The sequence below is a fragment of the Camellia sinensis genome, chromosome 1 (genome assembly GCF_055761805.1).
Source record: "Camellia sinensis isolate YWXY chromosome 1, ASM5576180v1, whole genome shotgun sequence".
Classification (NCBI taxonomy): Eukaryota; Viridiplantae; Streptophyta; class Magnoliopsida; order Ericales; family Theaceae; genus Camellia; species Camellia sinensis.
In genome coordinates this window covers 167442057-167465844 of record NC_138961.1, presented here as the reverse complement: position 1 = coordinate 167465844, position 23788 = coordinate 167442057, and the positions used below count along the sequence as shown (strand labels likewise).

Genomic DNA, 23788 nt, shown 5'->3' with positions numbered 1-23788 from the left:
TTACCAATAAGTGATAATTAAAAAAATATATTATATATTTATAAAAAATAATTGTGATTTTAATTATTAATAGTTATAAAATTTATCACTTATTGTAATTACTTTTTAAATTTTACACTGACATAAAATTTTTCCATTTAAAAAATTATCCCACAAATTTTATACATACACGTCTATAAAAATTTCATAAAAAAAAAAAACAATAATCATAATTGACCAAAGTAAAAAGAGAGACTTATACGAAATGGCAATGACAAGTTTTATTCATTTTTTTAAATTTAATTTTTTTTAAATTGAATTTTTTATTTTTTCGCATTTTTTTATTTTTAGTGAATATTTTAGGAAATTTTTTTACTTTTTAAAAAAGTAAAATATTTGTGAAAAAATATTTTAAAAAATTAATAAATACACAAAAATATGAAAATTGTACTATTTTTTCGTAATTTTTTTTTTTTAGGGGCGTAAATTTGGCCCGGCCCGGCCCATGTTAGGCCTGGCAGGCTCCTACCAAAATTCAGGTCAGGCCGGGCCACAGGCTAAAAAATTAGGCCCAGGACCGAACCGAGGGGTATTTGGGCCTCCGGTGGGGCGGACCTTATAGGCTTGGGCCTGGCCTTGCCTTTTTTTTTTATTTTTTAAAAATTTTTCTATTAAAATTTTATTATTTTTCACTAAAAAAGACATCGGGCTTTAATTCGGGCCTTGAGTGGGCCTTAAGTGGGCCGAGCCGAGCTTCAAAATGATAGCTCAGGCCAGGGCCTTGGACTGGGCTCGGGCCCGAGTCCAAATGGACCTAAACGGGCCAGACCCACCCGAGGCCACAGGCCGACTTCGAGCCATCCACGGGCCGCGAGCCATTTTTACACTCCTTAAAAAAAAAAAAAAAAAAAAAGGCAAATCGCGTCAATTCATAAATTAAAAGTAACTATGTCACATCATCTCCCCTTTTGTGTGAAAATTATGTTTTCAATAATGATAGAAATCTCCACAAAATAGAAGTCCCACAACTCTCAAAATAATTTGGACCATTCATGTCACTGCCAGAGATAGAAAAAAAAATTTAAACACATTAATGGTCAATACATTAGTGGGGTCATGGGGGTCCCAAACATTTTCCTTATGTTTTATAGTATGGAAAATGACTTGAACCCCCACAAAGGGGCACCCCCACAACTCCCTCTCTCTCTGATTGGCCAGTTTTTTTTTTTTTTCTTCTTTTCTTCCCCTCCAATCACTAGCCCCCATGTGTGTGTGAGGATGGTGGAGGTAGTGATTAGAGGGGGTCTCAATCACTTCCCTTTATAGTATGTATGCATGTATGTATGTATATGTTTGTATTTTTTTATTTTTTTAGTTTTTGGTCAAAATTAGTTGAGTGTACCATCTTCTAGAATTATGACCATTAATGTAGACAATCCAAAATTAGAATTATGACCTATTTTACTAAAATAACTTATTTTGTCCTATATGATTATTTTAGCCCAAATGTGTATCCGAAACGAAGCTAAAAAAAAGAAGTTGGATTGGCTCCTTGAAACCACGTCTCTAAATTACAAGAAGTGATTAGTTGGTTTGAAGGTATCATTGTGTGATGTTCCAATGATATTATGATTAGTAAAAATAATGAGATTCATGAATTTGTGTTAAATAATTGAAGAACATAAGAAACATGATATATTGTGATTGATCTGGAATATGCCACGTGACGTTCTAGGACCAACTAATAATTTCTCCTAGATAACAATAATAGAGAGAAAACTGAATAACCTTACAACAAAAATGTTTATAATAAAAAAATATATTTTATGACTTTTTTTTGTTTATTTTTTAAATAGTGATCGAATAACTGGAAAAAAAATTAAAATCAACTGGTCAACTAACTATCAAAGACTTTAAATTTTTGGATAAATTACACTGACTCCCCTAAGGTTTGCTTTTATTACAGGTAACTCCATTATGGTTTAAAAAATAACATAGACCTTCCTTACTTTTAAAACTAATATGCAAAGACCCCTTTCTATTACCCATTCGTCCAAATTCAATTAGATTCTGCTAATATCATCCATAATTATTCTTCAAATTTCAATACTACCCTTCAGGGAGGTAAGTGTAATTTATCCATATATTTATATATATATATATATATATATATCAACACATACATATCAAAACCTAGCCATTCCATCTCTCTGTCCTCTACATCTCTCTCTCTCACTATCTGTCTTTCATCTCTCTGTGTTATCATCTCTCTTTCTCTCTCCCTCTCTCTCACATCACAGATCAATCCACTCCTGGTTTTATACGAGATTGAGAATTATGATTGTGCCGTGAACACGCCCAATCACTCTGCCTATCATCGATCTGCTTCGTCACCGACTTGCACACTCACATCAACGGCTCATGCATCATTCTCCGATTGCTGGTGCAATGAAAGAACCGTGCTGCGTCGCGCCGCGGAGGATCTGGTCCATGAGAAACAGCATTGCATCAACGCCATTGTTATTGTTGTTCTCGGTCGGAGAATGAGATGGTCTCGCTGTCGACATCGTCGAAGAGTACAAATGTCACAGAGAGAGAAAGAGAGTGTGTGGAGATTGATTAGGCTTGGTGCATTGTTTGAAGAAAACGAAACCCATAAGCGGAGAGATTGGAAATGAATGATGTGGATTTTGGTATGGTGTAGCTGAATTTCAGAGGATTTTGGTGTGGATTTTCAGTTCTATAATTTTTTATTTTTTATTTTTTATTTATATATATATATATATATATTTGTAGTTGTTGTTGATAATGATATACTGATTTTCAAGGCCTAATTAGAAGCAAGAAATTTGAAAAGATTCATGGGATTTTTTAACCTAATTTTGATTCAGATAGTTGGTTTTACATAAAAACTCCAATTCATCTAGATTTGGTACCTCTTAGGTTTCGGACAAAGAAATTCAATGACAAATATTCAATTCCTACTAGAATTAGATCAAAGAGTTCAGGCAAGACTGATGGGAATTTTTGCCATAATCTTGATTTTAGGTTTGTGAATGGGAATGGGTTTTCTTTAGGTGAAATTGCAGAATGGTTTCTATCATTGAGGTGTTGGGAGAAGGGTTTGTGAAGATGGAGAAAATGAAAATAGAGAAGGGTCAGTTGTATCCTTTCACAATGTAGTTAAGGGCATTATGGTTAATTTGGCTATCAAGTTAACGTCGTTTATGCTCTTTTAACAGGAAGAATGAATTTGTGTATTATTTTCAAAAGTATAGGAGATCAGTATAATTTTTAAAACTACAGGAGTGATAATTGTAACTAAAGTAAATCTCAAGAGAAATTAATGTATTTTACCCTAAAATTTTTTAAGAATTTTTTTTCGTGATAAGATTACTAATCTTACAAACCACTAAAAAGTGGTTATAAATATATATATATATATATATATATAATGGTTGGAAGAAATCTAGTTTCAAATTTATATTTCGTGATTATTTATTTATTTTATTAAAAAAGTGAGACCGGTACACATTGAGCATGACTGTTGGTGGAGGAGAGAATCTTTGAACACTTTTGGTGGTAAGTAAAAAGCAATACAAGAAAATAAATTACTTTTGGTAAAGTGTAAATTTGAAGTTATTGAAATATAAATTATATTTATAATTAATCTAATTTATTGATTTATTTTTTTGATAATTCTTTTTAAATATGTCGTGCTATTGCAAGAAAGTAAGTGGAAGACTATTCCTTCCTATATTTCTCTCAATATTAATATTTTAAGGTTTTTCAATTATGATACAATAATTAAGGTACAAGATTTAAAAACAGTTTAGTAACAAAATCACGTGAGGGCATTTTTGGCATTACATTGAGATTATTTGATTTTTATTTTTATTTTTTTTCCACTTACACTACAAAGTATCTCCTTACACCCTTAAAATATTAATATTTTATTTTATTTTTTTACAATTTTTATAATACCCTCATCCCTACCATTACTCTTCTCCTTACGCCCAAATCTTTCAAACCCTAGTTTCTTTACCTCCACCCCATCACCACCACCTCCATCGGCCCACCACCGTAATCAACAACCCCAAGAACAAACCCATCATCTACCATTCTTTGATACACCGAAAATGCTGAAGAACCCTGCTCAACTTAGCTAAACACATCAAAAAAGAGCTATAACTGTGGGGACATAATTTCTGAGTGCCAACAAGTGGCCATGGTGACGCCGAAGTGTCAGCCGAGGTGCCACGTGTCCTGGTCATGACACCGAGGTGATCTCGGCTAGGCCGAGGTTATCTCCAAAGATATAGGAGTCCGGGATAAGCGGATAAAAGACAAGAGTCCTAGATTGAATGGGACTTCAGTATTGGGTAAAGATAAGACTCTTAGAGAGTTTATCACAATCCTACTGGGAGTCCAAGATTAGCAATAATCCTAAGTCCAATGGAGCTAGGCTTCTATTGGGACTAGGATTGTATTGGCTATAAAAGGGAGGCACCCTCATGGGTCTAAGGTACGCAATTTTATTCTGACTAGTGAGTTAAGCATTTTTGCTATCTTTGAGAGATAACTGACTTGATCGTCTGAGTGCTCCCGGGTGGACGTACTACCACAAGAATCTCTTCTTTCTGTTGCAGGTCATTCGGGCTTAATCTATTCTGCCAGTGCTCTCCAGCTAAGTACTAATTTGGCAGTGTGGTCAGAAAATTGACATACACAATTTGGCGCCGTCTGTGGGAAAGAAAGGAGAATAGATGGCCAATGATGGACAGAAAAAGAAGGTTGGGGACGACCCCCTACTGGGAGTGGGAAACCTGTAGACCTTGATGTCGAAGGAGACAACTACAACGAAGAGACTCATAACCAGAATCACGGAGGAAAGGACGTCAGCCAGGAAAGCAACGTACCAAAGAAAACGGACCAAAGCGGGTATTACAACGAGGACGACCTTCAGGCATGGAAGGATAGATGCCTACGGTGGGACGATGAGGTAAAGGGAATGGCGAACAAATTGGCAGACCTACAAACAGTCGTCAATTTCATGATGCAGAACAACGTCATGCAGCCACTGTTCCCCTTACAAGATACATCGATTCCAGCGGCCAAGAAAGATGCCCGACAAGATGAGCAGAAAACAGTCCCTACAGTTCCCCAACACACCAGGAGCGAAGAACACTCTCGTTGGCCTTCAAGGGAGGTCAGGCGAGGAGAGTCGAGAATGGAAGAATCTCGAAGTACACATCGCACCAAGGAAGCAGACCCCAAAGAACATTGGCATGTTCAAAGGCAAGAGTTGTGCTTCGACGCAACTAATAGAGAAAGGTCGAAGAGGGCTCACAATGAAGCTGAGAGTAGTCCACCTAAAAAGCTGAAGTCAGGATATAGCCGACCTCCTGGTCGGACCAAGGAGGACCTAAGGGATTACCCACAGAGGAGGCAACAAAATGCCGAGGTAACCTCCCCGGTCAAGTCGAGAACGCCATTCTCAGTAGAATTGGACAAATTCGAAGTCCCGAACAGATTTAGCATGCCAAGATTCCAGATCTACGACGGGAAGTCAGACCCCAACTTTCACGTTGGTTTGTACCTGAACTCGGTGGCATTATACACCGGGAACGAGCTGTTGCTTTGCAGGGTGTTCCCCTCATCCTTCGGAGAAATTGCATTAGACTGGTTTCACAAGTTGCTAAAAAGAACTGTGAAAACCTCAGAAGGCCTGGCCGAGATGTTTGTGGCCAGATTTGTGACAAACAAACTATAGCCGTTAAGGGTAGACACCCTGATGACTCTAAAAATTGGTAAGGACGAAAGCCTAAGAGCCTATGCCAAAAGGTATTATGAGGTATTCAACTGAATACTCGAGTGCAACCAAGAGGTGGCGGTCGTGTCTTTCAAGAACGGCTTAAAAGACGATTGTCCACTACGAAAGTCATTGGCAAAAACATTGCCAAAAAGCATAGAAGAGCTCATGGCCAAAATTGAGAAATATGCCAGAGCCGAGGAAGACACGCTAAGGACTAAGGAGATAAAGCAAGAGAAAGAAAACGGCCCGCCGAAGCGAGGCCGAGGTAACAACGGATCCAACAAGCAAGAGATAGGACTGAGGGCTGCACAGGCAGTCACAACTGTATTTCGAATTCCACTTCACAAAGTCCTGGATAAAATCCGAACCCAGCCCTATTTCAGAGCACCAGTAAGGGTACCAGGAGAGTTTATGGGAATAAGCCTTGGTAAGCATTGTGCTTACCACAATGAAGATGGCCATCTGACTCGGGGTTGCAGAGCTCTGAAATCACACCTGGAAGACTTGGTAAGGCAAGGCCATTTAAAGGACCTTGTATATGAAGCCAAGACAAGGGAAGAGCAGGCAAGACTGCCTCAAGGACCAGCAGCTCCATCTCCTCCAGCACAGCAACCGCAGGCAGACGGACCTCGGGTAATTAATGTAATTTACTCGAAGGTCAATGAAAACGAAATACGGGGGAAGACCTAGAAGGTAAAACACTTGCAGCATGTGTACCAGGTTCGGGAGAAAAGACCTCGGGCCGAGAAGTGCAAGGGACCAGTAGTGTCCTTTACTGAATCCGACCTTGAGATGGTGCAGCATCGACATAACGATGTCTTGGTAGTATCCCTCCAGGTTGGGGAGTGCCAAGTGAAGCGCATCCTAATTGACTAAGGCAGCTCTTGTGACATCATGTATGTCAGGTGTTACAAGGAGCCTGGCCTTCACCCAGACGATATGGAGCAGTCCAACAGCCCAATGGTCGGGTTCAATGGAACGCCGACATGGCCACTGGGAGCAGCAAGCTTGGAGGTGCAGGCTGGCACCAAAAAAATAAAAATAGAATTCACCATAATCGACACACCCTCCCCCTACAATGCCATCTTGGGAAGGCCATGGCTATATGTAATGGGGCCTGTTCCCTCAACGTTACATCAGCTATTGCGGTTCCCAACAGAGCATGGGATAGAAGAGGTCAGAGGGGATCAGCTGCAGGCAAAGAACTGCTCTATGGCAGCAATGAAATCCACCTGCAGCATACAAGAACCAGAGACAGTAGAGATCGAAGACGAGGATGTGGAAGTCCTAGATGACGTCGGCAAAGAGCCAGCCGAGAAGAGTGAGAAGCCTTGAAGAAAATCCTTATCCAGCAAGGGGATGAGGAACACTTCTTCCTTCTCGGCTCGGGCTTAGCCGAGGAAGAGAAAAAAGAACTAAGAGCAAACATTGAGGTATTTGCCTGGACGCCTTACGAGATACCTGGCATTGACCCTGAGGTCACTTGCCATAAACTAAACGTAGACAGGTCGGCCAAACCTGTAATCCAACGAGCAAGAAAACCGACGTTGATGCATGTTGAGGCAGTGGAAGAGGAAGTAGATAGACTTTTGGAGGCCAAAGCCATTCGAGAGGTAAATTACCCGACATGACTATCAAATACAGTGGTGGTGAAGAAAAAGAATGGTAAATGGAAGGTCTGCGTGGACTCTACCAGCCTAAACAAGGCCTGTCCTAAAGACAGTTTCCCATTACCCAAGATTGACCAATTAGTGGATGCCACATCAGGGCATAGAAGGATGAGCTTCCTTGATGCCTCCAGGAGGTACCATCAGATAGCCATGTACCCCCCAGATGAGGAGAAGACTGTGTTTATCACCCCAAAAGGGCTGTATTGCTACAGAGTGATGCCTTTTGGGTTGAAAAATGCAGGAGCAACTTACCAGAGATTGGTAACCAAAATGTTCAGACACCTAAATGGCCGAACAGTGGAGGTATACATCGATGACATGGTCGTGAAGACCAAGGAACCTAAGGACCATCTGGAAGACTTAAAGGCAGTCTTTGACATCCTAAAAACATATCAGCTCCGACTCAATGCATCGAAGTGTGCATTTGGAGTTGGATCTGGTAAGTTCTTAGGATACTTAGTAACCAGAAGGAGCATTGAGGCCAGATCAGATCAGATCAAGGCCATCCTAGAACTGAAAAGCTCAACATCGATGAAGCAAGTATAGATGTTGACTGGAAGGGCTGTAGCCCTGAATAGGTTCATAAGAAAAGTTCTGATAAATGCAAACCCTTCTTCAACTTAGTGAAGAAGGCCATAAACTTCTTATGGACAGAAGAGTGCGAAGTCGCCTTGGCCGACTTGAAGAAGTATTTGACTACGGCTCCAGTTCTCTCAAATCCAGAACCTGGAGAGGACTTATTCCTGTACTTAGCAGTTTCGGAACATGCGGTAAGTGCAGTGGTAATCTGAGAAGAAAAATGGGAACAAATGGTTGTTTACTACGTAAGCAAAATCCTAGCTGATGCAGAAACCAAGTATTTACCCTTGGAGAAGTTAACACTAGCTTTCGTAATGGCTTCAAAGAAGCTGAACCATTACTTTCAAGCCCACAAAATTGTGGTGCTAACTGAACATCCTTTGAAGTCCCTATTGCAGTAGGGAGATCTGACAAGTAGAATAGCCAGATGGGCAGTGGCCTTGGGCCAGTATGACCTGAAATACAAACCCAGAACAGCAATCAAAGGCCAAGTTTTGGCTGACTTCGTGGCCGAGTTCACACCAGGAGCCATCATACATTAGGCGTCGTTGAGCCGAGGTGAACGATGTCCAAGCAAACAAAGAGGAGTCCAGCCAAGGGCAATAGAACAAAGGAAGGAAGAAAAACTCAGGCCCTGTAGTATTTACATCAGCGACTCCTTTCGATTGTTTGTAGATGGGAGTTCAAACCGACAAGGAGCGGGGACAGGAGTAGTACTGGTATCTCCAGATGGACAAATATTAGAACAATCCATTCGTTTGGGGTTCAAGGCCTTAAACAATAAAGCAGAGTATGAAGCACTGATTGCAGGACTGAAACTGGTAGTAACAGTAGAAGCAGATGAGGTGATAGTCTTTTGTGACTCTCAGCTTATAGTCAACCAGACAACAGGCGAGTTCGCAGCTCGAGACGAAAAGATGTCAGCCTATGTAAAGGAGGTCAGCAGATTGGTGGCCTTGTTTTAGAATTGTCGACTACAGCAGGTTAGCCGAGATAATAACAGTCATGCTGATGTCCTAGCCAACCTGGCTAGTGCAATACAACCTGGAAAAGCAAGGACGATCCTGGTCCAAGCATAGAACCATTGAACACAGAGCGCGAAGCAATTATGTGTGTGGAGATAGAACCAAGTTGGATAGATGCAATAATAGCATTCCTTAATGAAGGGAAGGTGCCCGATGACCGAAAAGAAGCGCACAAGATCAGACTGAAGTCGGCAAGATTCAGTTTGACCCCAGAAAGACACCTCTACAGAAGATCATTTACTGGACCCCTTCTGAGGTGTGTGCATCCTACACAAGTTGAAGATTTTCTGTACGAGATACATGAAGGAATATGTGGAAGCCACGCTGGGGGCAGGTCACTTGCCCATAGGGCCATTACTCAGGGGTACTGGTGGCCCTATATGCAGAAAGATGCCAAAGCTTATGTGAAGAAGTGTGAGAAGTGCCAAAGGTTTGCACCTTTGATACATTAACCAGTAGCCAACTTGAACCCAGTATCCAATCCTTGGCCATTTGCTTAATGGGGCATGGATCTTGTCGGAAAACTACCTCAAGCAACTAGACAAAGGAAGTACTTACTAGTGGCAACAGATTATTTCACTAAATGGGTAGAAGCTGAACCCCTTGCCAAGATTCGAGACATTGATGTGAAGAACTTCATCTAGAAGAACATCATTACTAGGTTTGGGATTCCAAGAGCAATAGTTACAAGCAATGGAACACAATTTGATAGTAAGTTAATCAAAAGTTTCTGTGCAAAGTTCAAAATCAAGAATTACTTTTCAACCCCAAGTTTTCCTCAAAGCAATGGACAAGCAGAAACGTCCAACAAAGTTATCTTGGATGGGATAAAAAAAAGGCTGCAAGCAGCAAAGGGAAAGTGGGTAGATGAATTGCCCAGTGTATTCTGGGCATATCGGACTACGCCAAGAAGATTAACAGGGGAATCCCCGTTTGCCATGGCTTATGGCACAGAAGCAGTCATTCCGCTGGAGGTCAGCATCCCAGGGATCAGAACCCAGGCAGTGGAGAATGGAACTAATGATGTATTTTTAGCCCAAGATCTGGATCTTCTAAAAGAGAGAAGAGAGAAAGCAGCAATTCAGCTGGGGGCAAACCAACAGCAGCTTGCCAAGGCTTATAATAAGAAAGTGAACTCGCGAGAGTTCCAAGTTGGTGACCTCGTCCTGAGAAAGGTCGTCAGCAACAAGAAGGATCCCAGAGAAAGCAAGCTTGGCCCAAATTGGGAAGGACCCTATAGAATCATCTCGATCTTGGGCAATGGGGCATATCGGCTTGAGGATTGTAAAGGCAAAGAGCTACCAAGACCCTAGAATACTTGCAGTCTGAAATTTTTTTATCATTAGACTTTCTTGTTCTTTGTTATTAGCTAAAGTAATAATAAAGTTTTAGCTTGATTTTTTACACTTGTGACTGATAAGATACTTGACGATGTCTCTGGAACACATTCATAATGAGAACCCAAGTGGAACTTAAGTTCACATTAGGGGGCAGAGAGTTGGGAAATGGTTCCTAGAAAGGTAAAATTTACAAACTAAAATTAGTCTAACGCTTATTGAAATTTCAAGTTTACAAGTTGAAGTTAAACTGAAGTCATGTTTAATGCTTGTTGAAACTTAAGTTTACAAGTTGAAGTTAAACCGAGGTCATGTTTAACGCTTGTTGAAATTTCAAGTTTACAAGTTGTAGTTAAACTGAGGTCATGTTTAACGCTTGTTGAAACTTAAGTTTACAAATTGAAGTTAAACTAAGGTCATGTTTAACACTTGTTGAAATTTAAGTTTACAAGTTGAAGTTAAACCGAGGACATGTTAACACTTGTTGAAACTTGAGTTTCCAAGTTGAAGTTAAACTAAAGTCATACGCTTGTTGAAATTTAAGTTTACAAGTTGAAGTTAAACCGATGACATGTTTAACACTTGTTGAAATTTTAAATTTACAAGTTGAAACCGAGGTTATGACAAAGAAAGATTGGTTTAAATACTTGTTGAAATTTACAAGTTAAGACCAAGGTTGTATTAAAAGAAGTACTTATGTACTTGCCGAGATAAACTGTTGGTGGGTATAACCGAGGTATTTCACCCCGAGAAGATCGCACATATAAGGTGTATTTTGAAGACATCCAAATTATTCTAAGTATAGAATCATACAAGACAGTAAAAGGAAGACAAAGATACAAGCATTCAGGAGAGGAAGTTGTATTAACATTCCAAAGATGGAATGTCGGCCAAATTAAAGCTTACACTGTTTTAAAAAAAAAAAAAAGAAAAAAGTACAAGGTATAGGAAAAGAAAGAGAAGAACGTCAAACTAAGACTCTTCGGCGTCTATGGCTGGTTGGGTCTGGAGTTCAGAAGACAGCTGAGAAGACATCTCGGCAGCCCTCTCAGCCGCAAGCTCGACATCAATTTCTTGAAGAGTTTGGTCGAGGCTCTTGTTGGCAATAGGTGCGTCCGATATTGCCTTCTCAGAAAGAGTATCTTTGGAGACCTCACTTTCCTTATCCTAAGTCAAGTCCTAGACTTGTTCATTCATAGTAGAGGGCTTGGCCCCAGCAATGTCCTTCGTCTTCCTAACCAAAGCTTCCTCTCAGACTCAGAACCGTCTTCGGATTGGCTTGGAGTAGGCGGGAATGGCAGGGGGAGGTCGTCAGCATTCTTGAGGGGGGAGTCCTCGGGGACGTCCAACTTCTTGAGGGCAACCATCTAACCAAGGGTGAAACCCTTGTTGCATGCCTACTTCAATTGTTTTTTGTAGTCCGCCGTGACATCGGCCACCCCTTCATTAAATGCCTTTTTATCTGCGGCCTTGATCTTGGCAGCTTTTATGGCCAAGGCATCTTGTAGTTCCTTTTGGGCCTCGGCCATCTTTGTCTCGGCCTCTTTCTTTTCAGCCATAAGGACCTTGGCAATAGCCTCGGCAGTGTCAGCTTTTTCCTCAGCCTCGTTTTTGTCTTTAATGGCTGCTTCGGCCTGGTCGGCCAAAGTCTTCATTTTTCCCTCGGTCTTTTTGAGGGTCTTCTGCAAACCAGAGACCTCTCTGATCTTGTCGGCCAACTCCTTCCTCATTTCAAAAGATTGCATTGAGAAGATGGATCGCCTGAAAGAAAATGGACAGAACGAAAGTTAGTAGAAGTTCTAAAAGTATGAAAGAATAAAGAAAGAAAAATACCAAGTGTAAGAGACTTACTTGAACAGAATGCTGGAGCATCAGAGCAAATTTTTCATACTCGCTCATCTCGGCGTTTTGGTTAAGATCGTTTGGAATGAGCAAAGCCATAGAAAGGGCGACGCCGACTTCAAGATCAGTCGCACTGTCGCCAGCTTTGACTGGCTTGTCATCGATGGTGATCAGAGGGGCCCAGGGGCATCTGGCTTCATTGGCCCCGAGGTTATGGCCGACTCAGACCTTGGCCTTTTTGACCAAGTGGATTGGGATGGTTCGGCCTCGGCGGGCCTCTTCTCGGCGACGAAAGTGGTCTTTTCACTCTCAGCTAATTTTGAAATTGGCAAGGTGTCCTTAGTATCAATCTGAGTCACCGTTGCCTTTGGCTGAGCCTTCTTCAGTCTTTTTTGTTTCGACTTCGCTTGAGGCTAGATAGTGCTGGTTGAGCGTCAACTGTGGTAGAGATGTCGGCCAAAAGATCTTCAGCGACTGCCTTCTTGCGACCCATCTCGGCAGGAATTATAGTTCGGCGTCAACGTCGGCGTTGGGATAGTGGGATCAGCTGTGGAGTCGAGGTAGATGGTTGTTTTGCTAGATCTGAGGTTGACCCCTGATCTAGCCGAGATGATGAAGTTGTTGGTGGAGTTGTGGCAGAAGGAAGAGACTTGCTTTTCTACTTCCTTGGGACGTTGGGAAGTACTGACTTATAGGTCGGGATGAAGTTGAGCAGTAAAGAAGCTCTCCGCTTGTGGACTGGCAAGACCAGCAACTTCTTAAGATCCTTCCTGGGGAGAAGGATTTGTGGAAGTCTTTTGGTGGTTGAGGAAGAACTACAAGAAAAACAGATGTTAGAACATATAGAAAAAATGACGTATGAAAGGCTTGAAAAAATGTAGTGCTTGGCTCTTACCATTACCTTCTACGAAAACTGTTTGGCTGAGAGGGTAGAGATGAAGGTCATTGTAGACACCCCATTTTTGACCGACCTTAAGACTCAGACGTCACCGATCGAGCGCTTGGTGATGTTGCATATCGTGCTCGTTCAGAGGTTTCAGAGTCTCGGCTGCGAGCCTTGCCTCCGGACTTCCGGACTCTTTTATGCTTTGCCTTAGTTTGCAAACCAGGCTCTGTTTTCTCTGTTTTCTCTTCCCGAAGGGAGGGAGAGGTCTCGTAGATCATCTCTCAGTGGCCGTAGGCTACGTTTCGTGGTCGTAGGCCATTTTGCCCATTTGGAGTCCGGTTTCCGATTTTTCGGAGCCGTTGGCCGTGTGCCTCGGTTCGGGACCGCTTAACCACCTCTGTTTGCTCCGGTTTTTGGCATGCATCTTATTTGCTCCCTTTTGAGGGACACTGTGGCTCGAGAGACTAACTTCGTGGTCGAACACCACTTCCGGTGCCTAACAGTCAGTTTTCGGGGCCTCGGGCTGCGCGTTTCGGCCCCCGAACCTTCATTTTGCATCGGTTTGGGTTCATTTTTGGCAGGGACCTCTGTTTCATTGTTAAGAAGGTCATAGAAGGGTGGGAGGCCAGTAATTGTTTTGACAACCAGTTTTATTCCTCCATCGCCCTCCGTCGCCCGTTTTTCTCACTTGAAAGTTAATGTTGACCACCCTAAGGCCACTTTTTCTTGCCCCGAACCACATATTTGTGTTGTACACACTTGGGAGGCCACCAATATCATATGGCCGGCCAGTAATTCTTTGTGACCCTTTTGAACCTCTCCTAAAAGTGACCTTTTCTCTCTCCTGGTTCAATTTCTCCAGTTTTTGACCACATGGTTGTGTTGTGCACACATGGGAGGCCCTCTTTTTGGCATGGCCAGCCATCAATCATGATTGACCCTTTTGACCCTTGGCCGGCCGGCTATGGGAAGGGCCGGCCGGCCACCTGAAACTACAATAACCGGCCGGCCATGATCCCCTCCTCTGGTACATTACAAATATGTACTTTGTTTCCCCCCAGATTGTGTATCTGAGGGGCTGCACTTTTGAGGGGAAATCCTTTCCCCCCATTTTTCCCCCCTTTTCTCCACTCTCTTGCCTATATAACAGGCCCTCCAGCTCCCATTTCAGAGGTTATAAGGTTTTGGTTTAAGCCTCTTGCATTCAATCTCTCTCTCTCTCTCTATATTCCAACCATCAAAACCCCTCAAATCCTACACCATTTCTACACCATCTCCAAGCCAACCAATCCACACTCCATTCCAGCAGCTTCAAGGCCATTTCCAGAGGTTGAGAGCCACCAAACTTGGTCCAAGAGTTGTTGAAGACATAGGCTACAAGGGTAAGTCTCATTCTCCCTCTTTCTTGCCTATTTTTGCTCAATATATTAGCTCCTCTTGCTTGCATATTTGGGCTCCGACCCTAACTGAAAATAGAATTATTTTGAGCTCCTTTTCATGTTTGTTTAAGGGCCTCTCCCTGTTTGAGGCTTCCTTTTTACACTTGCTTCTTTACCTTTGTTGTATGCCTCTTTCTTGCATAGTATTTTGGGCCTTTTTTTAAACTTTTTTGAGCTTGGTTATAAACTGAAAAATGGCTTATTTTGAGCCCTTCTTCAACATTGTTGAAGGGCTCTTCACTGTTTGAGGCTTCCTTTTGTCACTTGCCTCTTTATCCCTCTTTTGGCCTTATTTTTGCATGTTTTGTTAGCCCCTTGTGCTTGTATTTTTGGGCTCTAGTCCGAACTGTAAAGGATCATATTTTGACCCCCTCTTCATGTTTGATCAAGGGCCCTCCTCTGTTTGAGACCAGAAACCATCACTTGCTTCTTTGTCTCCCTTTTGGCCCATTTCTTGCACAATAGTTTAGCCATACTTATGTTTGTTTTCGTGGCTTGTTGTAAACTGTAAAGTGCTTCATTTTGAGCCCCTATTCAACTTTGTTGAAGGGCTCTTGGCTATTTGGGGCTAGCAGCTGCTACTTGCTTCATTATCTCTCTTTTGGGGCCATTTTTGCATGCTAGCTTAGTCCTATTTGTGTCCATTGTTTGGCCTTGCTTAAAACTGTAAATATGCTTGTTTTGGGACTGTCTTGATTCTTTCTTCACACTTCATGTTCAAATAATGCATGCTTTGTATAGCCATAGGTCATTCCAGGTACCTAATTTCATGTTTCGGGTCTCATTCCATGCATCGGGTGCCATGTTTCCATGTTTCGGGATCAGTTTGCATCACATTTCAGTGCTGAAACTTTCATGTTTGTATGCCATATTTCGTGCCTTGCCATGCCTTGTTAGAGTGGCATTTGTGCCTTAGGATCGGTTATCGGTTTGCGTACATGTGTGCACGCATTTCGAGTGTCTCATTTTCATCTTATGGCCTCCTATATGAGTGTGGCTGAGGTCCACTCATGTTGGTGTAAGTCCATTGTGCATTGTGTATGCCATTTCAATTCATAGCATTGCGTATGCTAGGTTGTATGTTAGAGCATCGTGTATGCCATGTTGCATCGTGCATTGTGTATGCCATTTCATAGCATTGTGCATGCTAGGTTGTATATTAGTTGCATTCATGCATGTCATGCATATTGCATTGTGCTTGGGAGAGGAATTAGCCTAAGCACGGGAAACGAGGTACGTTTCATACTCCGAGTGACGGAACGTGTCTCAATTCCTGGTCACCGACGCTCCGGATTATCCATAATGGAGTCTAGGCCTTGTTGTGTCCATATGTGCATTCATTTCATATTGAGTCGTGCAAATCGACTCCTCGGCCATCATGCATCGAGATGCGTGATTGGTGGCACGAGGATCGAGGACTACACTCCCTGAAGAGTAGTTATGCATACATATGTGAAAATAATTTGTCATGCCCCTTTGTTGCTCTCTATTACAGCAAATCAGAAATCAGTAGCCTTCCGGAGCTTGGCGCGCATTCCAAGAACAATTGTAAACAGAGGCAAACCGGGGCATCGCGAGGGATTCTCGGCACAAGGCAACCCGAGCATGCATCATTCATCACCCGGAGTAGATTTGAGGCAGTCCCTGGCTTGCATGCCAATTTATTGCTTTCCTAATTTAATTTGTTAATTAATTAGGGTTTTGTATATATTTGGACTGTAATTATTCATTTGGGACGGTATATTATTTATTCGGACCCTCTGTACGAGGGTACAACTGTAATAAGTGTGCGTGTGTGTGATGTATGTCTTCCAACCCCACGTCTTTCTCCCTTTTATTTACCCGCTTATGATGGTTAGATTAGGGCATGTTTTAATTAGCATACAGTATGATAGCATGTTTGCATTCATTCATCTGTTTTGCATGCACCGGACTCGGTGCATCATACTAACTGCATTGTATTTTCAATTTCAAGTTGAATACATATTAGCTGTAGCATTTCATATGCCATGTTTAGAATAGCCGAGCCTGCTATAGTTGCATTTTTACATGTGCTGCATTAGACATTTCTGTATAGTTAGGATCATGCATGGATTTCTAACCTAGCTTCTGTTTTGGCTTGGAGTACTCGGTAAGTTTTACGCTTTAGCATCCTTGCATGCGTGTGAGTGAATGCCATGATAGCATGCTTACCATGAGGTTATGTGCTTATGTGATATAAACTGCCTGAATGCCTGTGGGTGAAGGTTGGGTTATTTGAATTGGAACAATTCATTAATTGTGAGTTTTAAGCCCACTAGATAGTGGCAAAATCATGTTTTCTAAGCCCACCTGAGGGTGGCAAATCCACGTCTTAGCCTACTTGCGAGTAGCACCATCAAACCATTTTCAAACAAACAAACATGAAATGTTTTGTTCCAATTCAGGCGATCCAGTCTATACTTGTATGCTGTGCGCATCACATAGTAAATCTAGGCTAATAACCGGAATAAGAACGCATAATATTTTCAAAAATAGATATCATGGTTAGTAGAGGCCGATCTTTGATCGGGTGAGCGGGGGTGCTCACGAAGTGACCTTCCCCAATCGTACCCAAGTTCCCGAGCCGAGGCAACTTTGGTGATGACGGACACGTGGCCTTAGGCAAACGAGTCAGGGTTTCCTAAATTTCTCCAAAATAAAATATTTAGGTGGCGACTCTGTATCTGGCAAAGCAGTCCATGTTTAGCACTTCTTTTCTAAAAATCTGTTTTCTCAAAACGATTTGCTGGATTTGGACTCTTTGGTTCAGATTTAGAACCGTGACAATTTGAGAGTCCGAACTGTAGTGAGCCCAATATCGAACGGAACGGGGGACTCGTTCCTCCCGGGGCATTCGGGGACGTCTACAGTCGTCATCCGGAGCAAACTCCCAATTGCCCGAGATAATGAAGTAATCATCCCCAGCTCCCTTGTTGGAGTCTGGGAGGTCGGCAACAAGTTTGTATTCAGTAGACCTCGATTTGAGGTAGCAGACATAGCCTTTTTCTAATTTGAGGCCACACATGGTGTAGTAGTATTGGATGTCGGCTAAGGTCACCCTAGCATTTTCTCGGCGTGCTAAGCCTATGATACCATTAATGACTCTGTATGAGTTAATGGTTAACTGCATTGGGTTAAGCTTGTAATAATGGAGGACTTCTCAGAAAAGGATGTCTAGTGGAAGCCTGAGTCCACACTCAATGAAGGCGACGACCGAGAAGGGCATGGAGTTGACTGTGGGCATAATGGAGTCGTCCTCACCAGCCAACCTAAGGTGAACGTCGGCTGGAATGGAAAACTCCTGCCTAAAGTATTCTAACTTGGTCGGTGTGTCTACCCTATGCTTCCACATACCCATGATGTCGGCTTGAGGGGAAGGTGTAGGATTTCAGAATGAAGTATTTTGTGACGATTTTGAAAGACCTCAGCTAAAACCTAAATGTGAGCTGGGGTAAGAATTTGTGGGGATTTTAAGGGGAATTCGTTTCAGTTTTTCCTAAAATTTGTGGGTTCTACAAGCAAATCCCAAACCTAGATCTATGGAAACGAAGATTGAATGCATGAATCTGGAAAAGACACAAAAAAACAGAAAACAAGAACGTGTTTCAGAATTAAGAACAGTGATAAACTATCAAGAACACTGTGACAAAGTGTGCACAAGGGTGCGAGGCCAAGAACAGTGGCAAAAGTAAACAATTTTATGAACAATGTGTGTGTATTCAAGACACGAATTGGGCAAAAGCAAAGTCGTAAAATAAACGTGCTCAGATACGTGATTCATAAATCAAGAACTTGAGCAAAACAGCAATGGCAACAAATAATAAAGTAAAGCTTTTTGAAGAGAAACAAGGAATTGAAATAAAAAGGAACAGTGACTCACCCAAGAAAAATGAAGCCAAAGTAAAGTTTGTCGGGATCAGACGGTAGCTGGAAGTAAGAAAGTACAGTAGAAGTCTCGCTAGAGGAGAGAGTGAGACTGGTTGGAGAAAGCTTCGCGAAAGCAGCAATGGAGGATTTAGGAGAGTAAAGAGAGAGAGAGTTTTTTGCACGAAGACAATGATGTAAAGTGAAAAGACGAAGAGAGAGGGTGCTAGTTTTGTCAAAAACGTGAAAAGGCAGCAAAATGAAATTGATGAGCCTAGAACAACGTATTTGTCAGACGGCACACGTAGGCGCAAGGCGACTTAATGGCATGTGTCAGACACGGCCCAGTGGGGGACAGACGCGTGGTAGAAACGGTTGAAATGTTATGTGTAACAGCTCATACGCGTGATAAAACTCTTGGAGTTCTTGGTTTAATGATGCAATGACCTCAGCTGGTAGGAAGATCTCGGCTAAATAACTTGAATAAACTAGGTTATTGGTTCTAAAAACCTTGATGAGATAGACTACAGGACCTGGTCGTGTGAGCCGATGTATTATGACCTCGGTAAAGATGATAGAGCAAGATAGCCGACATGCTATACGATATGACGATATAGGTTCCATCACCTCAGGATGCCGAGGTAATAGAACCTAGGGGGCAGTTGTGGGGACATATTTTTCTGAGTGTCAACATGTGGCCAAGGTGACGCCGAAGTGTCAGCCGAGGTGCCACGTGTCCTAGTCATGACGCCGAGGTGATCTCGGCTAGGCCGAGGTTATCTCCGAAGATATCGGAGTCCGGGATAAGCAGATAAAGGACAAGAGTCCTGGATTGAATGGGACTTCAATATTGGGTAAGGATAAGACTCTTAGAAAGTTTATCCCAATCCTACTGGGAGTCCAAGATTAGCAATAATCCTAAGTCCAATGGAGCTAGGCTTCTATTGGGACTAGGATTGTATTGGCTATAAAAGGGAGGCACCCCCATGGGTCTAAGGTACGCAATTTTATTCTGAATAGTGAGTTAAGCATTTTTGCTATCTTTGAGAGATAACTGACTTGATCGTCGGAGTGTCCCCGAGTGGACGTACCACCGTCGGAATCTTTTCTTTCTGTTACAGGTCGTTCGGGCTTAATCTATTATGGCAGTGCTCTCCAACTAAGTACTAATTTGGTAGTGTGGTCGGAAATTGACACACATAATAACAAAGGTTCCGCATGTAATTGCATCCATTAACTCCATAATCTCATCATCGCCATTACATTCTTTGATTAGAAAAATTATAACCCTATTTGAAATCACAAATAAACCACGAAATACAATTAACTTCAACAGATGAATTCTACTATCGAAGTCATAACAATGCGTTGATTGATTGCTTTCATACCCATCTGAAAAACCAAACCTCGAGCTTCATGTTGTGATTGTGCTGTGCAAACATTGGAAGCTGCATGTGCAGGAATTTGAGAAACTAGTAATTTTAAGGGAAACCCTACTCCTCCTCAATCGACACTAATCTCCCAACAAAGGCATTGACGTTCATTTTGTTACATTCTCTCTCTATATATATAAAGGATGTGTTGATTTAAATTCTGAAACAAATTAAACCAACTCCATATATGTATTTGCTTAAAAAAAATTTGAGGCTTTTGTTTTGAATTGTTAAAACTTTATATCATTGTTCAATAGCTCTGTCTCTCTTTCTCTCAAATCTTCCTTCTTATATGATTTGTTCATATTTTTGTTCTTATAAGATTTGGGTATTGAACCTTGGGAGGATAAGGTTATGCCTGTCAATGGAGTAGGCAATGAGACTCGAAGCACCGAGACCAAACCAAAGTGATGGCGTAGTGGTGGTAGATTGGTAGTGACGATGGTGGGCCGGTGGAGGTGGTAGTGATGGGGTGGAGTTGAAGACACTAGGGTTTGAAAAGTTTGGAGATAAGGAGAAGAGTCAATGGTAGGGATGAAGGTAAAACTAGTATTATGAAAATTATAAAAAAATAAAATAAAGTTTTTTTTTTATGATGGCTTTTTTGGAAAAAAGTTTCTCTCCAATTCATATAGGATTGAGGGTGCTATTAGGCTTCTATGGGCAGAGCTCATCGAATACTTATCCCTACAAAAAATCATGTTCATTGGATATCCATAAACCCTTGATCAAATTACATTTGTATTAATGGTAATTATAATTTTAAAAATAAATTATTGATACAATTATGATTTGATCAAATGATAATCGATATCCGATCAATATAATTTTTTACAGGAATGAAATACTCGACGAGCTCTATACATTAAACGTTTTGAATCATCGATGTAGACTCCATAATAGGCCTATAAAGCCCCAACAACACCCTCCAATTGAGAAATCCAGCTGAAAAAAATCCTCTCCTGCATTTTTGGGGGGATTCACTCGACCACTACCATTGATCTCTTAATATTTTATTTAATAATATTTTCACTTTTAAAAACAAAAAATTTAGTTGTTAAAATCTTTATATGTTGTTGTGGATGTTCATAAAGTGAATATTATTTCTTAATTTATCATTACATTGATTTAAAAGTTATAAATGTGACCATTATAATATGGGTACATTACGTTAAACTCTCTTAAATTACAATCCGTTTATATTTTACCTCATGAACTTCAAAATTCACTAGTTAGCTAACTTAAAATATTATCAGGTTATAGTTAATCAATTGTATTAGTATTCTGTCAAAAATTTACACAAAATCAGATCATATGTGCAGTACATGAAACATTTATTGAATTTTATTCCATTTTCATTTTGTTACTAAGATAAGTGAGCCAAAGTGTTAATTTAACAACTAATCACTAACTTTTGCTGATCAAAAAAAAAAAATTCAAAGTGCAAATGGAATCACTAGATAAGGATGTTGTCGTCTTCAAAAAATCAATATTTTGTATTTTTATTCTAAAAAAAATTATTAAGTGTTACACATGACCTGATTTCGTTTAAATTTCGAGACAAAATCCTAACTAAAGATATTAAGTATAACATGATAATAGTTCGAGGTAGTTAAGTATTGTGTTTTAAAGTTCAAAGAGACAATGTGTAAATGAACAATAATTTAGGGGATATATTGTAATTTACCCTTATAGAGTTAGGTTTCTCTCAAGTTTACATTTCAATTTAAGAGAACTTGAGGGGTATGTTTCATTTTATAAAACTCTCAATATATATTATTTATAAAAAAAAAATTAATTCGATCCGATAATCATAAAATTTTCATTTATCATCTTTATTTCAGACAAATTTATTTTTGAAAATAAATTATCTATTTTTTTTTTAAAAGAAAAACGTAATAAAATTAAAAAATTATAATTATAAAATCGATTTAATTTATTTCATAAATGATTGACATGAAGAACCTTACTTCTTCGCCAGCAACTTGGTTGTTGAACACCATTAATAGTTGCATAGCTATAACCAAAGACTTTGTTCAAAAAAAAAAAAAAACAGAGGCAAAGTCAAGTATGGGTAGGTACCACTCAAATCGACACCAATATCATTAATGTTAATTTTTGTACACCATTAATGTATATTGCCACTGTCCCAAAATAATGGTTTCTTTTTGAGAAATTTAATTTTTTTTAGTAATATAATTATTACATTTAAAAAAATAATTTTTCAAAATTACCCTTTAATAGTACATTTTTTAGAAATATCAATATCATAATTGTACTTTTTATGTTATTAATGAATTTTAAAAAATGACAAAATAGAAAATTTATATTATTTTTGTACTTGATTTTTGAAAAGGAGACTAATATTTTGGGATAATAAAAAATGAAATAAGAGACTAATATTTTGAGACGGAAAAAATATATAAAAAGATGAAGAAGAAAAAATATAATTCAAACTATCTTGTAAACGATATTTATTTAGAATGATATTATAATAATATTTTTTAAATTGTTAAATTTAAATGTAGAATGTTCTGATTTGAAATGTCACGATTATAGTCATATAACTCTTTCTGAGAATGTTGTATAAAAATTTGATTTATAAAACATAACTTTATAAGAAATTCAAATAAATTTTCACCATATACCTCATAAATATTGGCCATCTTGGATTCAACCACTACACAAACTCATTAATTATGATTTTTTTCTTTTTTCTTTTTTTGTGAATTGGGTTTTTTTAGTGAGAACGATTTAATAATTTATAATGATTTTTTGACCAAAATCAAGATTGCCAAACAAGGCCTTAGTTAGGAAGAGGCATACCATAGGAAATATTTTAATTATATTATAAATATTAAAAAGGTTTGAAAGTTTACAATAAACGAAATTATGAATTTTTATAATTTCATTATGAATAATTGTGATATAATTATAAAATGACATATGATAGGTACCTTTAAATTAAAAGGATATGTTAGAATTTCTCATCGTTTTGAGTTGCGTAGAGGAATGAACAATACGTGGAGCCATGAAGACCATAATCAATAAGAAATATCTTTCTCAGGAAATATTATTTTGTGGAGACCACCACGTCACTATACTTTTGAGTCTTTTGTTATTTTTTAATCACTTAATATAAAATTGGAGACTTTATTTTTTTTCACCAATTACAACAAACATGAGGTATCTATCAAATAACTTCCCCTTTTTCAGGTAATTTTAACCTTTTGACTAAAATAGAAAATAAAAAATTAATATGTTTAGAAATAATTTTATTTTTTTTAACGTTTTAATAAAAAAAAAGTGTAAAAAGTAGAATGATTGAGAATGAATATTTGATTTTTTTTTGTATGAATTATTATTATTATTATTATTTTGGACTTTTTAATTGTTTTTAGTAATTTTTTAACCTTTTAATTAAAATGTTAATTATCCAAACGAGGCTAAGACCCACAATTTAAGTTTTAAAATTATATTTATAATGACATGACAAATTAGGAAAATGATAAAGTGGTGCATATTGTATCACCTTACTATAAAATGTATAATTTTATCGTAAAATTTTGTAACATTAATCACAAAATACTTAATATCATCACAATTGACGTAACAAAATGTCAAAAATTTTGTAGTTTGGTTATAGCATTTTTTGTTACATCAATTTGTGACGAGATTACGTATATTATAGTTAATGTTACGAAATTTTATGATAAAATTACATATTTTGTGATAGAGGTGCATATGGTATGCACTCCTAAGAGAACCCAACAAATTATATATTAACTTCTAATTTATCTTAAACTTAATTATGTAAGACACAATTATACTACTATATTAATATAAGTGAATTGTGAAATTTAAATTATGAATTTCTAGCAATTATATAAGAAAGGAT

At 39.4% G+C, this 23788-nt stretch overlaps 1 protein-coding gene and 1 long non-coding RNA gene across 11 annotated transcripts in view; both read right to left on the bottom strand.

Moving 5' to 3' along the window:
- The window catches only part of LOC114291561 (protein DETOXIFICATION 27), a 43218-nt gene that overhangs the window by 14331 nt on the left and 5099 nt on the right, over positions 1-23788 (bottom strand). The window lies entirely within an intron of this gene.
- Positions 1293-23786, bottom strand: LOC145799136 (uncharacterized). The gene is made up of 2 exons (XR_014341152.1): positions 12257-23786; positions 1293-12166 (listed from the first exon to the last, which is right to left on the bottom strand). It is a non-coding gene; the product is annotated as an uncharacterized LOC145799136 (long non-coding RNA).